The sequence below is a fragment of the Ambystoma mexicanum genome, chromosome 5q (genome assembly GCF_040938575.1).
Source record: "Ambystoma mexicanum isolate Mex_15411 chromosome 5q, UKY_AmexF1_1, whole genome shotgun sequence".
Classification (NCBI taxonomy): domain Eukaryota; kingdom Metazoa; phylum Chordata; class Amphibia; order Caudata; family Ambystomatidae; genus Ambystoma; species Ambystoma mexicanum.
The window spans coordinates 547,616,324-547,636,935 of NC_090933.1; the positions used below are offsets into that span (position 1 = coordinate 547,616,324).

Genomic DNA, 20,612 nt, shown 5'->3' on the forward strand with positions numbered 1-20,612 from the left:
ATCCATTTGCATATCAGTCTTTGTCCCACCCACGAGGGCAGTCCAGCACCGAAATGCTACGCAATTCTCCTATGAACAAGATTTCCAACAGCAACCCCAGACATGTGTTTCGGCCTAGTTGGGCCTTATCGGTGAGGTGAAGCTGTGCCTCTCTAAGCCCCTTATGTTGCCGGTTTCCTGCAGGCAAATGTCCACCTATGCATGGCTCTATTTTTCAAAAAAGTAAACGCAGCCTGCAAATAACTCTTTGCAGGTGGCTTTTAGTAATGCATTCCCATCAAATCCACCTGCTTATTAGAGGTGGATTCCAAGACAATCCATTCTTTTTACACCTGTATAAAAATGTCATGCAGGCATAAACTGCTGTACTTTCTAGAAATGTAGGAGGCAGAACGGCGGAGTTGTAAAATTGGCTTTGTGCCCATTCTCCTCCTTGGAAGAGGACGAAAATGGGCTCACACGAGAAAGCAACGCATGAACACATCACGTCGTGCATTTACACCTTATTTGACTGTTCCTCCTACTTTGAAATGCTCCCTTGCTTTTAGTTAAAATTATTTTTTTCTCTACTGGATAACAAGGTATTTCATGATAAGATGAATGAGAAATGTCACAGTATTTATTCTTCAATAATGGTTACTGTAAATTGCACACACTGCATATTTGCAAAGAAATCTGCAAACTTGTTTTGAAAAAAAATGGTGCGGCAGTGTGAGCATCCCCAGCTGTGCTCGGGCAGTGCTACAGGATCCAGAGCCTTCCAGAAACAAAATTCCATTCTGAAGGACATCAGCAGTTGCCTGCCATTACTATAGGACCCTAGCAGTGTGAAGTTCCCTACTGCAAATAGTATAGGCTTCTAGCTTCTCCTTCCAGTATGCATTACCAAGGATACAGGGTACCTGGTTCTTTGGGTTCACGCAGCAGGGCCTTTAAGTGCTATTGACCTTAGCATTATTAAGTGTCAACGCTCTGTCATGGTACAGGTCCCTACCAGTGTGGGCTTCCTCCAGCAATGCCCTCACATTTCTATATGACTCTAGCAGTGTGGACCTACTTCAGGATATCACAGTCATTGTTACGGGACTCCTCAAATATGCTCTCAGTGATGTAGGGAACAAGTAGTTTGAGCTTTCTCTGGCAGTGTTATATTAGTGCTACAAATCTTTAGCATTGTGGAATTGCATATCAAGCATACCAGACCCCAGCAGGGTGGGATTTCTTAAGAGGATTTTGTGCCAGATTTGGGCAATTCGTCCCTTCTTCCAAGTGGGGATACAGCCCCTTTGAAGCTAGGGAGGTGATCACACTAAGCAAGACACACACATCGTGTCTGGGAAAGTGAGAACTCATTAGGAGTGACTCCCCTCTAGGGGACAAGGACTCCCATTCCTACAAGGAACTCCCTATGAAGTCATATGTGGAATAGAAGAGAATGATGTTACTTCTGTTTTGCATCCAACAAATACTAACATTGCTTTCATATCAATTTCTCAAGGTAATGCTGAATCCCCTTGAACTCAGCAACTGATGAAAAGCAACACGTCCCTTTGAAATATGGCAGCAAACATAAGAGACGAGGAACCTTGAATGGAGGAAGAAGAAACCTGCGCAGAGGCATGCCTTCGAAGTGCAGATGTTCTGCAGGAGCAGAGCCGTGCTACACTGCAGAGCCAGCAGTAGCGCGGAGAGGGACAGTGAGAAAGTGGAGATACTCAGAAAGTCGATACAGCTGAGAGAGAGACTGTCTCGCCTGGTGGTGTGACCATGCTGCAGCTGTGGTGGGTCTGGGGCCTGTGAACCGATGGCAAGACCAGGACAGGCAACATCCTTGCTGAAACCCCATCCCGCTGAATCGGACTCGAATGCAGAGAAAGTACCAGGATTTCCCATGGTGGAGAGAGGTGAGTGGAACCAAAATAAGAGAAAGAAATTAACAAAGAGGGTTACTGTAGTCCTAGAAGTCTGAGCATTGAATATTGGCAAGAAGCAAATATAGAAGCTGAGAGAGAGATTGTCTCACCTTGTGGCTTGACCACGCTGCAGCTGCAGTGAATGGTGAATCCAGGACCTGTGAACCGTTGCCATGACCAGGACAGAAAGGAGGAATGAATCCACCACTCTGAATGTGAGGACAGTAGAGACTACAGAGTCGAATCAAATCAGAAAAGCAGACGCTTACGTGCCAGCGATGCTGAGGAGAGGGACGAGTGGCAAAATCCTTGCTGAAACCCCATTCCGCTGGATCAGAATCTAGAGAAAGTACCAGGATTGCTCATGGTGGAAGGAGGCGAGTTGAGCCAAACAAAGAGAAAGAAACTGACAAAGAGGGTTACAGGATTCCTAGAAGCCCGAGTATTGAATATTGTCAAGAAGCAAAGATACCACCTCAGAGGCTAAAGAAACTAGTAGGCCAGATTGGCAAGGAGAGCCCTCAAGAAACCAGTGACATTTGTCAATCCAAAACTGACAGACTAGGCCATCACATTGCGCCACACGCCTCCTGACTCACTAGACATCTCCTGCCCCTTTCCTCTCCGCCACCTAGTATAGCTGTACCTCTCCTCTGTCCCCCTCTGTATCCTACCCCGCTGTATATCTGTTCTGTTGTTACCATTGAAAAGCACTCTGTTATCCATCTGTAATGTTGTACATCTCTGTAAAGCGCTCTGTTATGTAGCTATACTGGTGTATACCTCTGTAAAGTGCTCCATTGCTTCTCCAAGCTAGGTCAGCGCTCAATAAATACTGCAACAATAAAAGTTATAAAGAGGGTGCCCTATAAACCTGAGTGTTGAATATTGGCAAAGAGCACAGATACAGCCACAAAGGTTAAGGACACTTGAAAGCCAGAGGGACCTGGAGAGCCCTCGAGGAATCACCGACATTTGTCAAACCATAAGGAGAAAGGGGCCTGGCGGTTTTCAATCCATTTGTCCAGATATAAAACCAATTGAGGGAAAACGACCATTGTGATGGAGAAGGAAGAAGGGAATCATTCCTCCAGTAAAGAAGTTGAAGCATTTGATGTATCTAGCGACTTGCCAACATGGTGGGAAAGGAATAAGGGAAGCATTCCTCCACTTAACAAACTTGAAACATTTGATTCATATGGAGACTTGCCAAGGTGGTGAAACAAGGAGTAAGGAAACCATTCCTCCATGTAATGAATTTGAGACACTTGAATTATATAGAGACTTGCATGTTTTCTGAAGAGCCTGAAAAGGAGAGCTGAAAGCATTTATTTTCTGAACTTTTTTTGTGCAAACTGAGAACAATCTCCTGTGAGAGAGCCAAAGAACATTGGCCGGACAAAGCCTGAGTGGAGAAGCTGTTTCTCTGGCTTATTTTTTTATGTGTTGTTTTGCTACAGTGATAGAGCATGATAGTGGTTAGTTTTCGGACTGAGGACTACTTTTATTTTGACTGATGAGCCCTCTTAGTTTAGTTTATAAGTAGGGAAATCCCTCTTAGCAGTAGGGACAGGTAGGCATTTTAATTTTGGTTAAGAATAAACACCCTTGAAATGTCATCCTGGATCTGTCTTCTTCTGATTCGCCAAAACGGTCTGTGATGTTGTAGACTAGCACAGTGTATCCCCTTCCACTAGTCTCCATTCCCCTGCAATCCCAGTCAGTGAACTCTTCCTCCAGCTACAGGACCTGTGTAAGCTACCTCCAGAAGGACATTTGTAATTCTAGATCGCCCCATCCGTGCCCTGCTTTTCAAGTAGGGTCTCAGTAGTGTGAGATTACTGAAAATGTACCTGATAAAGGGCTACAGGACCCAAGAAATGTGAGTGTTCTTCAAATGTACACTGTAAGAACAACATGCTGTTAGCAGTCTTGGATTCCTACAGTGGTGATTTGTCAGTGCTATAGGACTTCAGCAGTGTGAGTCTCTTCCATAAACACACTCAGTTACATAGGATCTTGGAAGTGCCCTGCCTGTGCTGTAGGACTCTACGATAAGAATGTTCAAAGTGTTGGGCCCTATATCACTTACTGGGCTGGACTGTAAGCATCAACGAAGAGGGGGAAGGTGGTATATAGGGCTATGTTGGTTGAGAGAACAGGAAAGGAAGGTTTCCTCACCCAATCACTCTTTGTGACTAAAACAAGAGTATGGTTCAGACTCTCACATTATGGTCACTTGAGAATGATAAGGGTTCCAATCAGCCGAATGCAATCATGGAAGCGAATTACATTGACCTGACCAGGAAGTACATCCTGAGCAAGGGCTAAGGAGGTGCTGATGCCTGTGTAATGTGCTGGGGTCAAAGCTGCTGCTTTCTGTATTTATTGAATAGAGCCAAACGCCTCTAACTTGAAGGGCATTCATCTAGCGGAGTCCCATGAATAAAAAGTGCTTTGACCTTTAAATCATAAAAAGCTACTATGCGTTCTATGGACCCGCAGACCCTTCCAAAGGATGCAGGACATCTGAACGTGCTGGCCGGTTTACTGCATTTTTTGCAGTTATTTTTATGGAGTTCAGGCCCGCCATTCCATTCCCTAAACATCAATATTCAATATAGCCTTCCTCAAATTTATGTTGCGGAAATATGCACCAAAGCTGGCGTTTCCCCAAATGCGGCGAAACGCCGTAATTTGATGGGTGACACCCATTAACACATCATTGCTTTGAAAATGGCGATTGGTTTTAGCCTCACGCTCCATATCCCTACTAAGGAGTTTAAAGCAATACTCTTTTTATGAAACCACCCTCTCACAGGAAAGAGGCACTTTCAGGTACTGCAAATGAGCTTCTCTTTGCTCTGCACTATGTCCCTTCCAATTTCTCTGCTTAATATCTCACTTTAAGTACATATGACCTACGTCATATAGACCACTCCAAAGTTTCACATTGGTTGCTTTTGGTGGGTGACAGGAACCGTCCATCCTGTCAAGACCTGAATTCCTGCCTCCTGTGTCTTGACATTAAAGAAAATAAACGGGACCACAAGTTGTGCCCAGCAACACCGGCATCCGATGACCGACGGTGAAGGAGAAGCAGCATGAAGGGCCTGTTACAGCAACAACAACAACAAAAACACAACTCAGTGGAAAGCTTAGGTTGTGGTGGACATTCTAGTTTGAGCAAAACAATATAGTTCAAGGACGGCTCGAGCGATAATTCAAACCAGAAAAAAAACGGACACTAGCTAAAAGGGCTCAGGGTGTCAGCTAAATGATGACGCCACAGGGACTCGAGAGGCAGCGTCCGCGTGACCCGCCTATGTTTGCACGGTGTCAGCAAGGTCACTTAATGGATTGCAGTGGGGGGGGGGCAGCGTTTAAGGTGCAATGCAGGCTGTCGGGACACCACATTCACGTCAAGTGTCGCTGACGAGTCTAGCTCTGTGCGAACCGCAGTCCTCGACGGAGATGATGCCCCAAGGTAAGTGCCACAAAGTCCTCCTCAGTTACAGGCCCCCCCTGACATTTCAATGATTGTTCCGTGCGGCGGTTGGGCATCGCTGAAAAATAATTTCGCGTTAGTTGTTTTGTAAGGCTTGCCAGCCACACAGGTGTGAACGGCGTGTTCACAGTCTCATGAACCCTTACTTTTCATTCCAATTAAACGACCTCTTGTATGACAATTGCGTGGTCTATGTTTTTTTCTTTTTAGAGCACGTTTCCGTTGAAGCTCTAGAAATCATCATATTCACCCATCACTCACGTGTATGTTCACTGCACGGTAATTCTAGTTCTTGATGTGGGTACTAAAACCCGGAAGAGATGTACGCGATCTCATTTGAGCACTGCAACGACGTTTGGCAGCCTCGTTACAGGAGCTATTTATTTTACTTGCTTTAGATTAAATTATGATTTTATTACCGTTCATCAATCAGCCCGCTCACAGAGCTGTCCGCGAGAAATAAAGACCCCACTTCAAACAGAGAGGAGGCCCTCGCGGCGGAGACTGAAGCTGTAACCTCCAAGGAGATTCTGAACACATCCGAGCTGCAATTAGCAGGGTGCCTCAGTCACTCGGTGCTGTTTATGCCGAGTGTCCCACGCACGTGATGCTGATCCCTGAACTCGTGATTCTTTTAGCTTCCAACCGGCTGTGTTTGAAATCAATTTGTTTAATGGAAAGGTCAGCGAGCGGATCAATAACTTCTGCCCATTTTCTGGACCATAAATGTGGAACGGGATTACATGCCAAAGAGCGAGAAGAACGTTATGACTTGGACAAAAATGGCATCCGACCCAAAGTCCTTTCCCAGGTATCCAGGCAAGCTATTAGACCACATGGTATTTGAATTCCAGGCCTCGAGGGCTGGAATCCTGATAGGTTTTCAGGATATCTCTCATTAATATTTATGAGAAGAAATGTCCATACATTTAGAATTGTTGTATGCAAATTTATTCCATGCATATAAATAAGGGGTACCCTGAAAATCTGACTTGTTTCCAGCACTGGAAGCCTGCAATTGGACAACCCTAATTCTATCCTCTAGCCTGTGGATTGAGGTTGAGATGTGTGATGTATTGTCTTTAGAGATTTTCCCTTTGTTCGATGTGATGTCTTATGTGTATTGTTTTATTTTATTTGTAGTATATAGCGCAGGGCCAGGGCCGGCCTTAGTGGCAGCCGTTTGCTGCTGGTCAAGAGGGGGAGGTGGGGGGGGGCAGGCACAGCACAGCATTTTTTTTATATCTCTCCCCACTCTGGTGCCTGGCAGTGAATCACTGGGATAAGGCGCTCATGCGCCCTATCCCAATGAAAATCGCCTCTCTCCTGCATCGGAGTGGGGAGGTATTCATCTCAATAGGGTGCTGATGCAGGCATCAGCACCCTTTTGTTATTAAATGCGCCCCGGCGGGCGCTGTCCTAAAGAGGAATCCTCGCCGGGAGCTTTTAAATGTTGATCATTCTAAAAGCAATTTCGTTTTCATTATTATTTTTACATTTTCACCCAAAAAATTAATGCCTCGTCATGCGCTCACAGAGAAGCAACCAGGCTGCCCCAGTGGAATGGATCAGCTGCACAAGCAAAGACAAGCCGCAGGAGAGCATCTGCATCATCGTCGCGCGTCCACAGTGTTGAAGAAGGAAAGTGAAGCTGATCCTTTCACATTTACGGTCTAGTTGCTGCAGTCCCGGAAGGCAGAGGCACAAAAGGTCACACACAAATACGTGACGTGCTGTGTGCCGGACTTCTGGATTGCGGTATCCAGACAGCATGAAGGAGGCAGATGTAGTCTGCAGAAGGTAAGTGGGGAAGGGGCAGCAGAGGGTTGAGGTTGGCCCACAGCAAAGCAGGTTTGGGCCCCCCCAAAAGCGTCCAGGAGAGGGTTGTTTACAAAAGGCTGAACCTGTGGGATGCAGCCTTTTGATCTTTATTCCGCAGTTTCTGACTTTTGTAAACAGCATTTGGACATAGATCAGTTTCTCACTCTTCTGAGTGAGGTGAATAAAGGGTGTGTAATGAAATGACTACTGCTCTGTGGGAGTACAGGGTTCCATACAGTAATGGCTCTTGCTTAGTGATTGCTATGGGGAGTCCCTTAAACCCGCCCCTCTTCTGGACTCAAGGGTTTCCCCTTTACTGGTGCTTGCCAGCTTTCTCAACAAACTCTCCTAGTTCAGAGACACTGGGCCTCATTACAAGTGTGGCGGACCGGAAACAAGGGTGCAGGTAAGCTTACTGGCATCTTGTTTATGGACTGCCACAATACGGTTTGACCGGCTGGGCGCAGTGGGCCCGGTAGGCAGAATTGTCACGGAAGCACCAGCACAGTTACCAACGGGGCCGGTGCTTCTGTCTCTCCACTCCCATAAAGTCCCATGGGACTCTATGGGAATGGGGAATTACAAAATCTGGTGCCTGACTTCCTGTGCCACCGTGACTTGTAATGTCCCAGTAGCACCGGAAGTCAAGTGCCAGATTCAGTGTTACAGAGTTGGCAGCAACCCGTTGGTCACACCAGCGGGTCACCGCCAACCTTGTAATGAAACCCACTGTGTGTGGATCTTGTCATCATTTTGAAAGCCCTCACTGTCCTCCCATTGGTTGAGGCAATCCTTTTAATTGATTGGTTAATTGACTTCCTATTCCAAGACCAGGGAGGGAAGTGTTTAGGAGGCTTGCCACCATTTTCGTTTTCTTTGTTTGTTCCCCTGTGAAGGAGCTTGTGTTTGCCTACTGCTCTGCTCCAGTCTTGCCTCCTGCCTGTCCTCCTTCACGGACGTTTGTTTTGTGGTTTTCTGGTGTTGAAAGTAGCTACAAGGAGGGGGCAGAAAATCCTCTAGTACGTTGCCACATGTGCAAAATCGTTTTTCCTCTGGGGGAAGGAGGGGTTTGGCAGGAAATATTTGTATCTTTGAATCCTGCAGTTTCAGGCGAAGGAGAAAAACGTTCATCTTCCCATGCACCCAAAACAAAGAAATAAGGTACTGTTGCCCTAAAACAGAAACTCCCCTCTGTGCGTGTGTCTTACAAGATATTTTCTTGAATACCAACACTGTGCCAATTGAGTGCCTGAACACCCCTGCTATCTACCCAGATTACCATTCTACAACAACTTGCGTTTTGTGTTTCTGTGCCAACATTACAGTCAGACCCCGGTCCTTTCCAATTTCTGTTTTCACTTGGGGCTAATCATTCCCATCTTCTACTTAGGGGAGTAGATTTGGTCTGCAGGAAGTGTATGAATAATTTTGTGCTTTTTATTTCGGTCCTTCACTAGCTCAATACACTCTCCGATGCACAACAAAGAGAAAACCCTTTCAACGCTCAAAAGTATAGCCTGTTAATGTTAAATCTGACGAACGTCCATCACAAATACATTTGAAAATTATCATCCTCTTGCTTTTACAGCTATTCATCAGAATGTAGCGCTCCCCTCTTCTGGTAAACAAACGCTACACTTCTGAGATATAACAGGCGATGACAACGCTGGACGAGGCATAGAGAAAGGTAGACATGGTTTGATCATGCAGCTATCTAGCAGAAGTGCACATCTTCATCACAAGGCGAGTCACAGATCAACGGCCGCTTCATTTATGTGTGCCCATAATTCCACTACGCTTTCCTACCTATATAATCTGCCATTTATGGTCACTCAGAAACTAGGTGGTGAATTGGGGGATATTTACTTTTCGTTGTCGTGGTCATTGTCAGAAACTAGAGCAGCCATTTTTCTCCTGAGTGAGATGATGAACAGGCTCATTGCAATACACTGTGAGGTTATGATATTTGCCTTATTGCCTCTTTTTGTTTGGGCTAAAATCTGTCCTAAATTCAAATGCTGCCAGTTTTTTAGGCAGTAGAAGGAAAGCACAGTGTCACCCCACTCTCAGCTGAGCGATTGAGCCTCACCAATCAGCGAACACTCTTAGTTTGCTCTGTTTAAAACTCCATTTAGAATAACCCAACTGCTGATGATGCAATCAGAGTGGACAATGAACATGGCGGCATACTTTCAATTTGACACCAGTCACAAGGCAGGCATGTGCTTTTAAGTGGCTGCAATGGCGACGTATAGCACTATACAATTCACTCAAATAATGAAAACACACTTCCCTGTGTAGAGTGGCAGATCAGAACCCTGAGGCGTACAAGGTAGAATTGCGTTCAAACCTTTCTTTAGATCTCTAAGGTGCTTGGCACTATTCTATGAACAAAATATCGAAGGGTGTTTGTCAGGATGTCTGTTAAAAATTAGTAAGTCCTCGGCCCAGGGTCCTATGCTAACCGAGGGGTGTCCTTACCACTTATATTCACTTAAACTCTACAAAAGTAAACTTTGACTTAGGCCCCACTCATGTGATTGGTGGTTGGCTTCTGACCCCCAGCAATGCTAGTTATTTTTCAATAGAGGCTCGTTGCCCTGATGTAAGGAGTGTATTGTTCAAGTCAGCTCAATACTTTTCTCTTTCATCCTGTCTTGGGGCTTGGTTTCACTCACCCCCTTTTGGGGTCTCTGGTCTCCCAGCCCACCTTGGAGTTCCATTTCTTTTACCCCACCTCAGGGGTCTCTGGTTTCTCACCCCACTTTGAGGCTGAGGGTTTGTCACCCCCCTTGGGTTTTCAACTCTGTTTCCCCAACCTGGGATCTCAAATCTCTAACTCTGCCTTGAGGTTTTGCTTCTTCTTCCCCACCGTTGGATCTCTAGTCTCTCACCCCACATTTGGTTTTCATTTCTTCTACCCCGCAATGGGGTCTCAGGTCTCTCATCCCACCAGGGAAGTGCAGGATGTGAGCATTCTTCTTCTGTCAGTTCTGTAACTTAATGTTAAGGTTCCTGTACAAATCATATGGTCATCTAATCAGGATAAGCCATACGTGCATTCAATGCCAGATTGTTCGACTTGTGCATGAAGCGGGACACTGGCCAAGGTTTGCAAGTTTATACTTCTGACAACCCTCATCTCCCCTTCAGCTGTGGCAGAGGCCTCCAGTTCTTTGTGGACTCCTCTGGCCTCAGGGACAATCTCTGAACGGTGTCAGGTCATCAGTTCGGGTTCTCAGTTTTCAGTGCACTAGACACTATCTCACTGGATCATTGCTACTTCATCACTTTTACTTACCATAAACGGGTTCCACAAAACATTTAACAGAATTATGACAAGATTTTGTGCATGATATCTGTGCATCATGATGCTGGTATTTTTCGTATTGGATCCTCATTGGGGATTGCCAGGGTAGATACCCTATCCCACAACATCTTTCTGGGGTGTCCACATATGCATTATTTTCACAGAGCACCCAAGGACCCGGTATTAGTCTGCTGAAAATGTGATATGTCTTGCTGTTCAGGGCTTGGTAGGTCGAAATGTGGACTCTTAGTTTTCTTGGAGATTCTTATATGTGAGAGAGCATAGGAAACATTGGGTTTGAAGGTGTGGTGAAACTAAAAAGTGAGGACACAAGCTCCTAGTGAATCCACTCTCTTTGCTTGCCTCCTGGGCTGTGACAGGAACAGGTCAGAATCTTAAAGTCTTACCTTTTAAGCACCGACTCCACCAATTCACTGACAAGTCTCGGTTGAATGTCTTCATGCTTTCTCCTTGGTATTCTTGCTTTTTTGCCTGTGTCGTTTGTTGCTGTTGTACATTGTGGACACCTGCGCTCTAGGATTCAGGACCAAAACAACTGCCTCCTGAATCTTAGCAATATGATAGATTATAGCGTTATAAAAGAGGCAGAGAGAATTAAACAAGCAGTAGGCCCTCAGATAGTTCCTAATGGCTTTTTCACCATGCAATCATCACCTGCCTTTTCTAGGATCATGTTGCTACAGTCTACCCCCACCACTATAACTCTCTCCTATGCAATGATTCTCCAAATGTTTGTGCCTAAAAGGACCTTTCCTTTGTTTTCCCATCCGTCTTTGTCCTCCTGCTTCTCCTGTACCTGCTTGACTCTCAGCCATATGTTGTTCTGCCACCCTGTCTAGGCCGACACTGATTAGTATTTGGATTTGCATCTCTCTCCTTATTTTTTTTCTAAATCCTCTCTGGGTTTAACACACGCTTTTCTCTGCACTCCTCATACCCGTTGATCTTTCCTCCTAACAGCTCTCTCTGGATCTTCTCATTTCTCATAATAGTGTTACTCATCCTCTCTTCAATCACCTCCCTTCATTTACTGTGGTTCCACAACACATCTGTTGTATTCCTTTCATCTCTTCCTCTTTCCTCATGATGGACCTCAAATTCTCCTGGATCCTCCTCTTGCCTTCCATTATCTTCTAATAACTCTCCTGTCCTCCTGGCTTCCACTTCCCCCTCCTCTCTCCTTCTTATGATCCTTTGTCCTCCTCCTTCTATTACCCTCTTTCCCTTTTCTTCTGGTAAACATTGGGCCTCATTACGAGTCTGTTGGTAACCCGCCAGTGCTTTAGTGATTCCTCTGCCAGTGGGGGCTTGAACTCCCGGCAGGTCAAGCCTGCCGGTAGTTCCCTGCCCCTATCAGCAGACCTGGAATAAGCCAGTCCAGGAAAAATACCAGAGCCAGTAGCACCGGATGTTTTATCTGTATTTTTCCTGGACTGGCTTACTCGTAATAACACTCTGTGTCACCCTTCTCCACCTCTATATCTGCATGGTGTTCTCTCTCAAAATCAGCCCTTGTGCCAAAACAGGACCCTTCCTCCTTCTTGAAACTCCCACTGTACTCTGATGCTGCGCTTCGTTATATATGTTTTTAACCCATCCCCTAAGGATGGCTCCTGCTCTTTGAAGTTCAGATATGCATGGTTTTCTATTTGGGATTGCTTAGTTCATTCTTGCGTGTTGTTCTCCCTGAGTCCTTGGAAATCTGTCCCTGCCCCTCTCTATAACTTTGGGGCTATCCTTCTTGGAGGCAATCCTCCAATGGGAAGAATCTCTAAATTAAATTAAACTCTGATAAGTGGCACACAATGCTGAGCCTCTTGATCGCCACTTCCAAGCACCTGTGGAATGTTGGTAAGTGGGTGTGCATTGATCCGCATGCACAGCCTCCTCTCTGTCTCAATTGGTTCAACTTAACAGCCATCTTATGCCAATCACAACGGGGTGCTAACAGAATGTTATGTTATTGGCATCCCTTCTTATGGGTTCTCTCCCACGGGCCATAAAGATGTTCAGGTACCCCATATGTTTTCAGCTTAACTGAAGTGGCTGCTGCATTTGATGATGACATGTGGGACCCCTGTTTCATATCTGAGCATATTGAGGTTGGCTAACAGGTCCTCCCATACTGTCTCTGGGTCCCACACCAATCCACTGGTGATGACACCCAGATACCATGGCCAATTAACCCATCACTTCTCAGGAACGGCTTTGCAACACTATTGTCACTGTGAGGATCACATCCTACCCTCATGTCAAGCCATTTCCTTATAAGGGCACATGACTTAACTCTGAACAAAATAGACAAATTGACAATTTCTTACCCAATCTTTATGAACTTCTCTTTTTTTATTAGAAAACAATGTATTTCCCTCTATTCTGTTAACTAATTGCAAGTGGACTCTGTCACTTAAGAAATTGTTGAAATCAACATCTTCATATTTATTGAAATCACACCTATGTGAACCACTATTCTGTCTATATAGCTATTTCCCCAGGTTCATTGTTGGGCCTCCATTATTCTGGCTCCACATTCTCTGCAAATCTTTGATAAGACATTGGGCTTCATTACTAGTCTGGCAGTAACCATGCCAGTGCTACCGGCTGGTTGCCACCAGACTTGTAATATTTTATTGACGCCTGACTTCCCAGTGCCACCAGGACATTACAAGTCTGGCGACCCGGGCAGTCAGGAACCGGTAAAATGTAGTCCCCTTTCCCATAGACTCTATAGATGTGGGGACTCAGAAGTGCCGACACCATTGCTAATGGTGCTGGCGCTTCCGTTAAGAGTCTGCCTACTGGGGCCGCTGCGCCCAGCAGGGTCAGACCTGTTGGGTGCTGTGGCCATGGTATGCAAACTCGTAGTTTGCCGGTCCGGAAACAAGGGTGCCGGTGAGTTTACTGGCACCCTTGTTTTCTGACTGGCAAACTTGTAATGAGGCCCGTTATGTCCACAGACATACTGCATGTACTACTGCCATCAAAACAGATGAAGGCAACAATAGGAAATATGTTAACATATACGGTGTGCCTCTGCTGTTATTGGTTGATCATATAGGTAAAACAAAGCTCCCTCAGTTTCTTTTACAGCAAAGTATTGACAGTGTATTGGATGGTCACTCAACTCAGACAGTTCCTCCACTCCCCCCCCCAATGAAGGTGTTGTACAACAAAGCGCTTAGCACATTCAAATTTGGTTAGGCCTCCAACCTGTGTAACACCATTCAGCAGATTCCCTCTGTACCACCAATAAGCTAGAAACCAGGCCGGTGTATAGAAAAAATAGTGTACATTTATTTAAATTTCTACAATGAATAATAAACAATCATACAAACACCAGCCACCAACTCTGTGGCACTACACAACAATCACAAATGCAAATTACTTGCATCAATTGACTGACATGTATTTCTTGATAGACTTTCAGTTACCACAACAAACACAGGTTGAATTTGAAGATTTGAAATTAAAATACACGTAGGATGTCTTTGCACATTAACAGATGGGGCATTTTAAAAACACACAGTGATTGCTTGGGCTATCACAATGCTCTTCTCTACCAGCAACCCCCCACCGCCAAGCATCAGTTATATATGACCCCTTTTGTCTGAGGGCAAGGTACAGAGAGTAGGGGTATAATTTTGTTTGGGAGTTTTTTTATTTGAAATGTAAGGTCTGGGAAATGAACTCAGTGGGAAAATTGTATCGGGAACACACATTTAAATGAAATGCAGGGTTTGGGGAATTTGGAATGAATGGGAAAATGTGTTTGGGCCAATTTGTTTTCTCAGGGAATGCAGGGTGTTGGAATTTTCATTTTGGGGACACTAGTGCATTTAAATGAACAGCAGGGTTACCCAATTACATTAAAGACTAGAGTCATTTACTGTTCACTGCTATAATCTTTGTCAATTTCGAATTTTGACAAAAACATCAACCCGTGGTAGCTGACCCTATCGGAATTAATTACATTGTATTTTTAGTTACATAAGCTAAGGGTATACCACTTTTACCCCTCTTCTCACCAATGAAAGAGCACCCACTAATGAAAAGGAATGGGTTAAAACAGACAGCTTCACCTCACACTTCCGATCAAAACGGATATGGTGTTTTTCTGTAAGGGAATTCATTAAGTGTTATTTTTAGTCAAATATGGCCAGGGTTTACACAGTTTTGCCCCCCCCCCCCCTTGAGAAACCAGAGGGTATCTCACCTGCTAGTCCCCAGGGATCTTTCTCTCATGTGCCCAGGGCACGGCCATTGCCTTTGGATCCAGACCATGGGGGTTGATCAGTGCGGGAGGATCACCTGGGCGAGGGGTTTTAGGGGAGTGGGGGTGAGATAGCCGATGGTGAGATACAGTATTCCCCCTTTTTTAGTTCATCTATCCCATCCAATTGTTTAAGGATTTTACGAAGTCCCAACTCCCCTCCCATCCTTTTTACACACACACTGGGCCAAGAATTGGGGTTGAAAGCCTGCGATCCAAATGTTTGAGGAAGAAAAAACTCAGAATTTTAGAACGGACGAAATTCACACATTCAGTAATTTTTTTCCGAACATTTTTACTGATTCCCTGGGCTGAGAGAGAGGGTGACTGAGAGTAACCAGGTTCACTCTTTCACATCGTACTGGACATGTCCCTTTAATCGGGTCAGGCAAAGTCAGGCACTTTACTCTAAGTGCATACACCTGATACCAATTCGCTCTCCTCACACGAAAAAAGGCAACACCTAAGGACACACTCTGAGCAAGGCAGAACACGATAACGAGCAGAACTTCTGGTACGAGGGCACACCTAATGGAGCAGAGCAACAGACCAATGGAAGGGAGCAGTGGGCCAAAAACCCCAAGGCCTCCCATTTGGAGGTTGTTGCCTCTGAGAGGCCGCAAAAGACGTGTGGAGAAGGCCAGATCCGACAAGTGAATATTGCATTGTCTTTCAAGGACACAAGTGACCCTTCTGGGTGAATGGCAGAGTTGGGGAGGTGAGGTCAAGCCTGTGGTACTAACCCTGACTCAAAAATCGGAAAACCCCAAACAAGAAAAAATCACACACAGGCGGTGAGTTGGCAAGCAACCCGAGAGACTGTGTTGTTTTAAAGTGAATGAAGTAGCAACATCATATCACAAGTGAAGGCTGCATGCGTGTAGATGAAAACACAAAGAAAAGCAGACCTGTGAATGAACCTTAAAGTGAACTACGGCTGCAAGATAAGGGATACTAAGTAGCAGAGTTGTGAAAGGAAGTAGCCCATTCAAAAGTCGCAGTGAAAGGTGTATTGTTTGAAGCAACACGGTGAACAAACAGCAAGACTGAAAATTAATAGTGAACATTGAATCGAAGTGGTCATGCGGTGGTCTATAATAAAAGCCACCCACATTCAGAGATTTCGACATCTGAAAGTGGTTCAAGCCCGATTGAAGGAGACCTGATATATTTTAAGCTTGGGGAAGCGAGCCTCCTTGCAAATTTGTGTGAACTGTAACGTGAGAGGTCTGAGCCCGGCAGAGGGGGACCTAAGATAACTGTGTGGTGAAAAAGGGGGATCTTTGTGAATGTTTTTGTTGAAACATTATTTTGAAAGCCAGAAAAGGGAACTTGAAACGTGGAAGGCCAGACGGGCTTCACTCCACGGTTGTGAACTGTGTAATGTGTTGGAAGCTGAGGCATAGTGTGCCATCCTGCCTACAAGGATCGCCTTGCCTCGTGAGGCCTAGCATGGGGAGGAGAGCTAGTTCAGCCACATTATCATTTGAACATTTTCTCCTATTTACACTTTTTGTACAAGAGATTGATTACTCCCATCTTAGTTAAGGCAGAATAGGAGTTTTTTCCAACCTCAACATTATCAACAAATGTTTAACAAATTGTATCCATTGTGTCAGTGTCAATACTTGTGATACCATGCCTTCTCTACAACCCCCAACCACTAATGGAAAGGGATTAAGGCAGGTAGCTCCCCACACAATTGATAGCTTTGGTATACATCTACTTACGTGGGACATCTCTGTTCTTAACTCAGGAGGTCAGCCAGATTTTAGGACCCTCTTTTGGTAGGCAGCTCACACTTCAGGCCTCTATTCACAGCAAGGTCCCTCCAGCCAGATTTTAGGCCTCTTTCAGATAGGTTTCCCAGGTTTCCAAGCAAAGGTCCCTGGCAAGTATCTCATGTCCTCCTGTCTATTAGCTCTCCTGGTTGTTTGCCTTCCTTTTTGTCAGCACTCTTCTGTAAGTCTGCTCACCTCTTTTTCCGCTTCTGTCTCCCTTTAGACTGAAAACTGATATTATTTAGTGCTGACAATTACATATTCTAAATAGTCCCACTCTACGGATAGTCCCACGCTACGGATTGGACATCTGTCTTTCTCCTCCTCCCACTAATCCGCCCAATGCAAGGTGAAAGAGCCAGGAGTTTAGGAGGTATGAATTATGGATAAGGAAGTGAGCAGAGAGATGCATCATGTCATTTTTTTTTTACATGTCAGATTTTTTCAGAACATCACATCATGGCAACTATCTTCTCCTTTCAGATAACAGCATAAACATATATATTTTTGAAATCTACATTTTATGGCGAATCAGGGAATACTAATTTTATTTTGGCAAGACATAATCCTGGTGGGGACTGCTCCCCATCCTGGTGGTGGATTAGATATGGTATATCAATATTTTCTGGCTTGCTCTACACTTTCTTTTGTGCATGATGTTGAAATGGAGGCGGCACTGTTTTGTCTTATTATCTCCTCATCTTTCTCGGTAACATTTTTGATTGTGTATCGTACACCTGATTCTCAGGTGGCATTTCTTAATCCTTTTTTGGAATTATGGCTCCACTACAGTTGTCCTACTCCAATATACTAGGAGATTTTAACTTTAGGTTCAATACCCCTTAGCCCCCTTTATTGGCTCAGTTTCTTGATTCATTAACTGATTGTGGTCTTAATCGGCTGGTATCTGAGCCCACTCAAAGGCTTGATCTTATTTTTATGCTAATTCTGTTATTGATGTTGCTCTAGTCAAACTATTAGTATGGTCTGACCAACGTGTTTTTCCTTTTGAGATGCTATGCCCGGTCCCACGTGTTAAACCTACTCCTTTTGTGGTCCTAAAGCGTATCTGGTGTTCGGTCAACCCTGCTTACTTTTACATTCCCTTTTAATCGAAAGATGTCAGAGCTTTCCATGATTTTGCACTTCTGTCTAAAATCCTACTTTTGGTCACAGATAATGCGAAATTAATATGTCTTAAAGCATGCCCCTTTCTCCCTTGGTTCTATGAAGAAATTAAAACTCTGCAACCAAAAGTTAGGCATGCAGAAAGAAAATGGCATATTGATTACAATTCTAGGAGAACCTAACTTTTCATTAACTTTCTTGGGAATATCTTGGTGCTATTAAATCTGCAAAGCGAGCTTTCTTCACTCTGAAAATTCAATCTGCCTTGAATCAGTCTAAGGAACATTTCTTGGTAGTTAAAGCATTTTCACTTGCTTTCCTGTGGTGTTCTTCAGGGCTCTGCCTTGTCCTGTATGTTGTTTAATATCTATGTTCAGCCTCTTGTCGTTCTTACGGCTTCCAGTGCTACACCTTTGCTGGTGACACCCAGATTCTGGTTCGACTAGATTGGAGACCCTGAAGGGGTGGATGGACGTCAAATAGCTGAAAATCAATGGGAACAAGGATGAAGTTCTGGTTGTGGGCTCCCCTCCTGACCCCACTCTTTGAGTTTCTTCTTTAAAACCTGCTAAATTAGACAATCTGCCCACCCCTGTGGCAGTGGTTAAAAAAATAGGTGTGTCTTTTTCTGCTACTCTCTTCATGGCCGCACAGGTGAGAGCCACCTGCAAAGCAGGGTACTTTTCTCTTAAAATACTCAGTAAGGTGCTTCCATTCTTACTCCCAAAGCTGTGCCTCGAGGTGGTTTCAGCCATAGTCATAAGTCGCATTGACTATTGCAATGCCCTTTATGTGGCTCAACCCGCAGGACTCTTACATTGGTTACAACTTCTGCAAAATGTGGCAGCTCGGGAGGCCACTTCCACTCTGTACAGGGCCCATATCAGCCAAGTTCTCCGGGCCATCCACTGGCTCCCAGTGGTCAGAGGGTTACATTTAAATCATTCTGCTTGGTTCATCGTGCCTTCTACCACCAAGGTGTTACCTGCACAATACATTCCAGCCTTACCTCGCGCATTGCTCCTTGTGGTCCGCTTCCTCTTGCCTTGTTGTTGTTCCTAGGTTCCACCGAGCCAGAATGGGCAGGCCTTCTCGGTGGGTGCTGGCACCTTGTGGAATGGTCTTCTGCCGTCTTTGAGAAGTGTGGAGAATAATTTTCACTTCCGTCAGCTTCTTAAAACGCTTCTTTTTTAGCCTTTGGCTGTTTACGTGGTTATGCCTTTTCTCGAGCCAAGGTGCCTAAGGGCGGACAAGCGTGTTATAAACCTCTTAACATAACATAACAAAACCTTCCAGGGAGAATATATTATTTTTTGTGTTTTTTTCCTTAGCTGAAATAGTTACAAATATGACACTTTATAATCCAAACATTGATTTTGCATTCTATCATTCACCAAATGTTTGAGTTCCTCTGAATTATGGTTGACTTCCTAACTCAAATCCTCTCCATCACATATGGTTAATAATTACTTAGAACTGACAATCATGGTGTGATCTTTAATATGAGTCCTGGATGAGCTCACTGGGACACCCAATTCACTTTTTACTAAGGAAAAGAAATCCAATGTTAATCAAATGGCAATGCATAATATGGGCCCCTGACTTCCACATCTAGCTCAATCCCTGATGAGTTCCCATTTCTCCCAAGTCACATGGCACAGACATCTGCCTGGGTTCATGTTTTTCCAGCCCTGCCATTAAGTGCCTTCAAAGATATCTGTTTGAAGCTAATGCACAGTTAATGGGGAGAGAGGTCAGGCCTTGATTTTCTTTATCTAACCCTTGCATGGATTCAATCTCAAATGCTGTATTTCTTAGCATTTAACAGAAACATACCTGTTTTCCTGGTGAGCCTCAGCTTAAGGTCTTGAGGTCAAAGTTTCAGAAGCACAGACCTTTCAGTTCAGTGGGGAAAACAAGCTGCATCGAAACATTCTGAAAGGATAGCATTTTAAATCGACATGATGTGTAACATGCAACATTTTGTATTGCATCTGGGCCTACTGTCCATGAATGAAATCTTTCTTTAATACAATAATTATTCACACATAGGTCACAGTTAACATAGGAAACTAGCGTTCACTTCTACAACAGGTAGGCCTCTCCTTTCAAATGTTGTAATTTTTAATATTGAAAAGTAAGTGTTATCAATATAAGAGTCACTTTGGTGAGCGGCTTGCACTTTATGAGAGCACCTAATGACAGTTTAAGAAAATCTCAGGTCTGGCCTGATTTTTATGTCAATTTACACAATTTTAGGGATTCATAATGTTGTTACTAAGTGAATTAATTGATTCATTTAAATCGATTTGAAAAATGACTGATTTAGAAAAACCGCCTGCAGACCACTATGAGCTGTCTTTCTAAATCGAACTTTCAGTCCCTGCGATGCACACGAGTGTGCTCAGGGACTGACATGCACGGCAGGACCCATAATAGGAGTTGCAGGAATCTTAGATGAGTGAGTATGTGTGTATGTGTGTGTGAAAAGGGAGAATGTTTGCAATAAGGGGAGTGAGGGGCAGGGGTAAATGTAACTGTCTGTGTGTGTATGAGGTGAGGAATGGGTGGGAATGCTTGGGGTGAAAGGAGGCAGTAGGGCTGTGGGGGAGCAAGGGGGAAAGGTGGTCTTGGGGGGTAAAACCTCCCAAATTATAAAAAAAACTCATCAGTGTGGGAGGGACAGGGGTGCAGGCTGGTAGCAGAATGGCTTTCCTGGGAGGCTGGGGTTGTGAAACTCCCGAGGCATGTGCTATGTATGCTTTTCTTAGGACCACACAAAATCAACCAAAATAAATCTGTCTTTTTTATGTGCGGCCTTCAAAAAGAGAAAAACCACATAGAACCAGCATTTCTGATG

The 20,612-nt window shown here is 44.6% G+C and overlaps 1 protein-coding gene across 2 annotated transcripts in view; it reads left to right on the forward strand.

The window, feature by feature from the left end:
• SNTG1 (syntrophin gamma 1) overlaps positions 1–20,612 on the forward strand; it is a 2,735,678-nt gene that overhangs the window by 1,140,297 nt on the left and 1,574,769 nt on the right. The gene's annotated exons all lie outside the window — the stretch shown is intronic.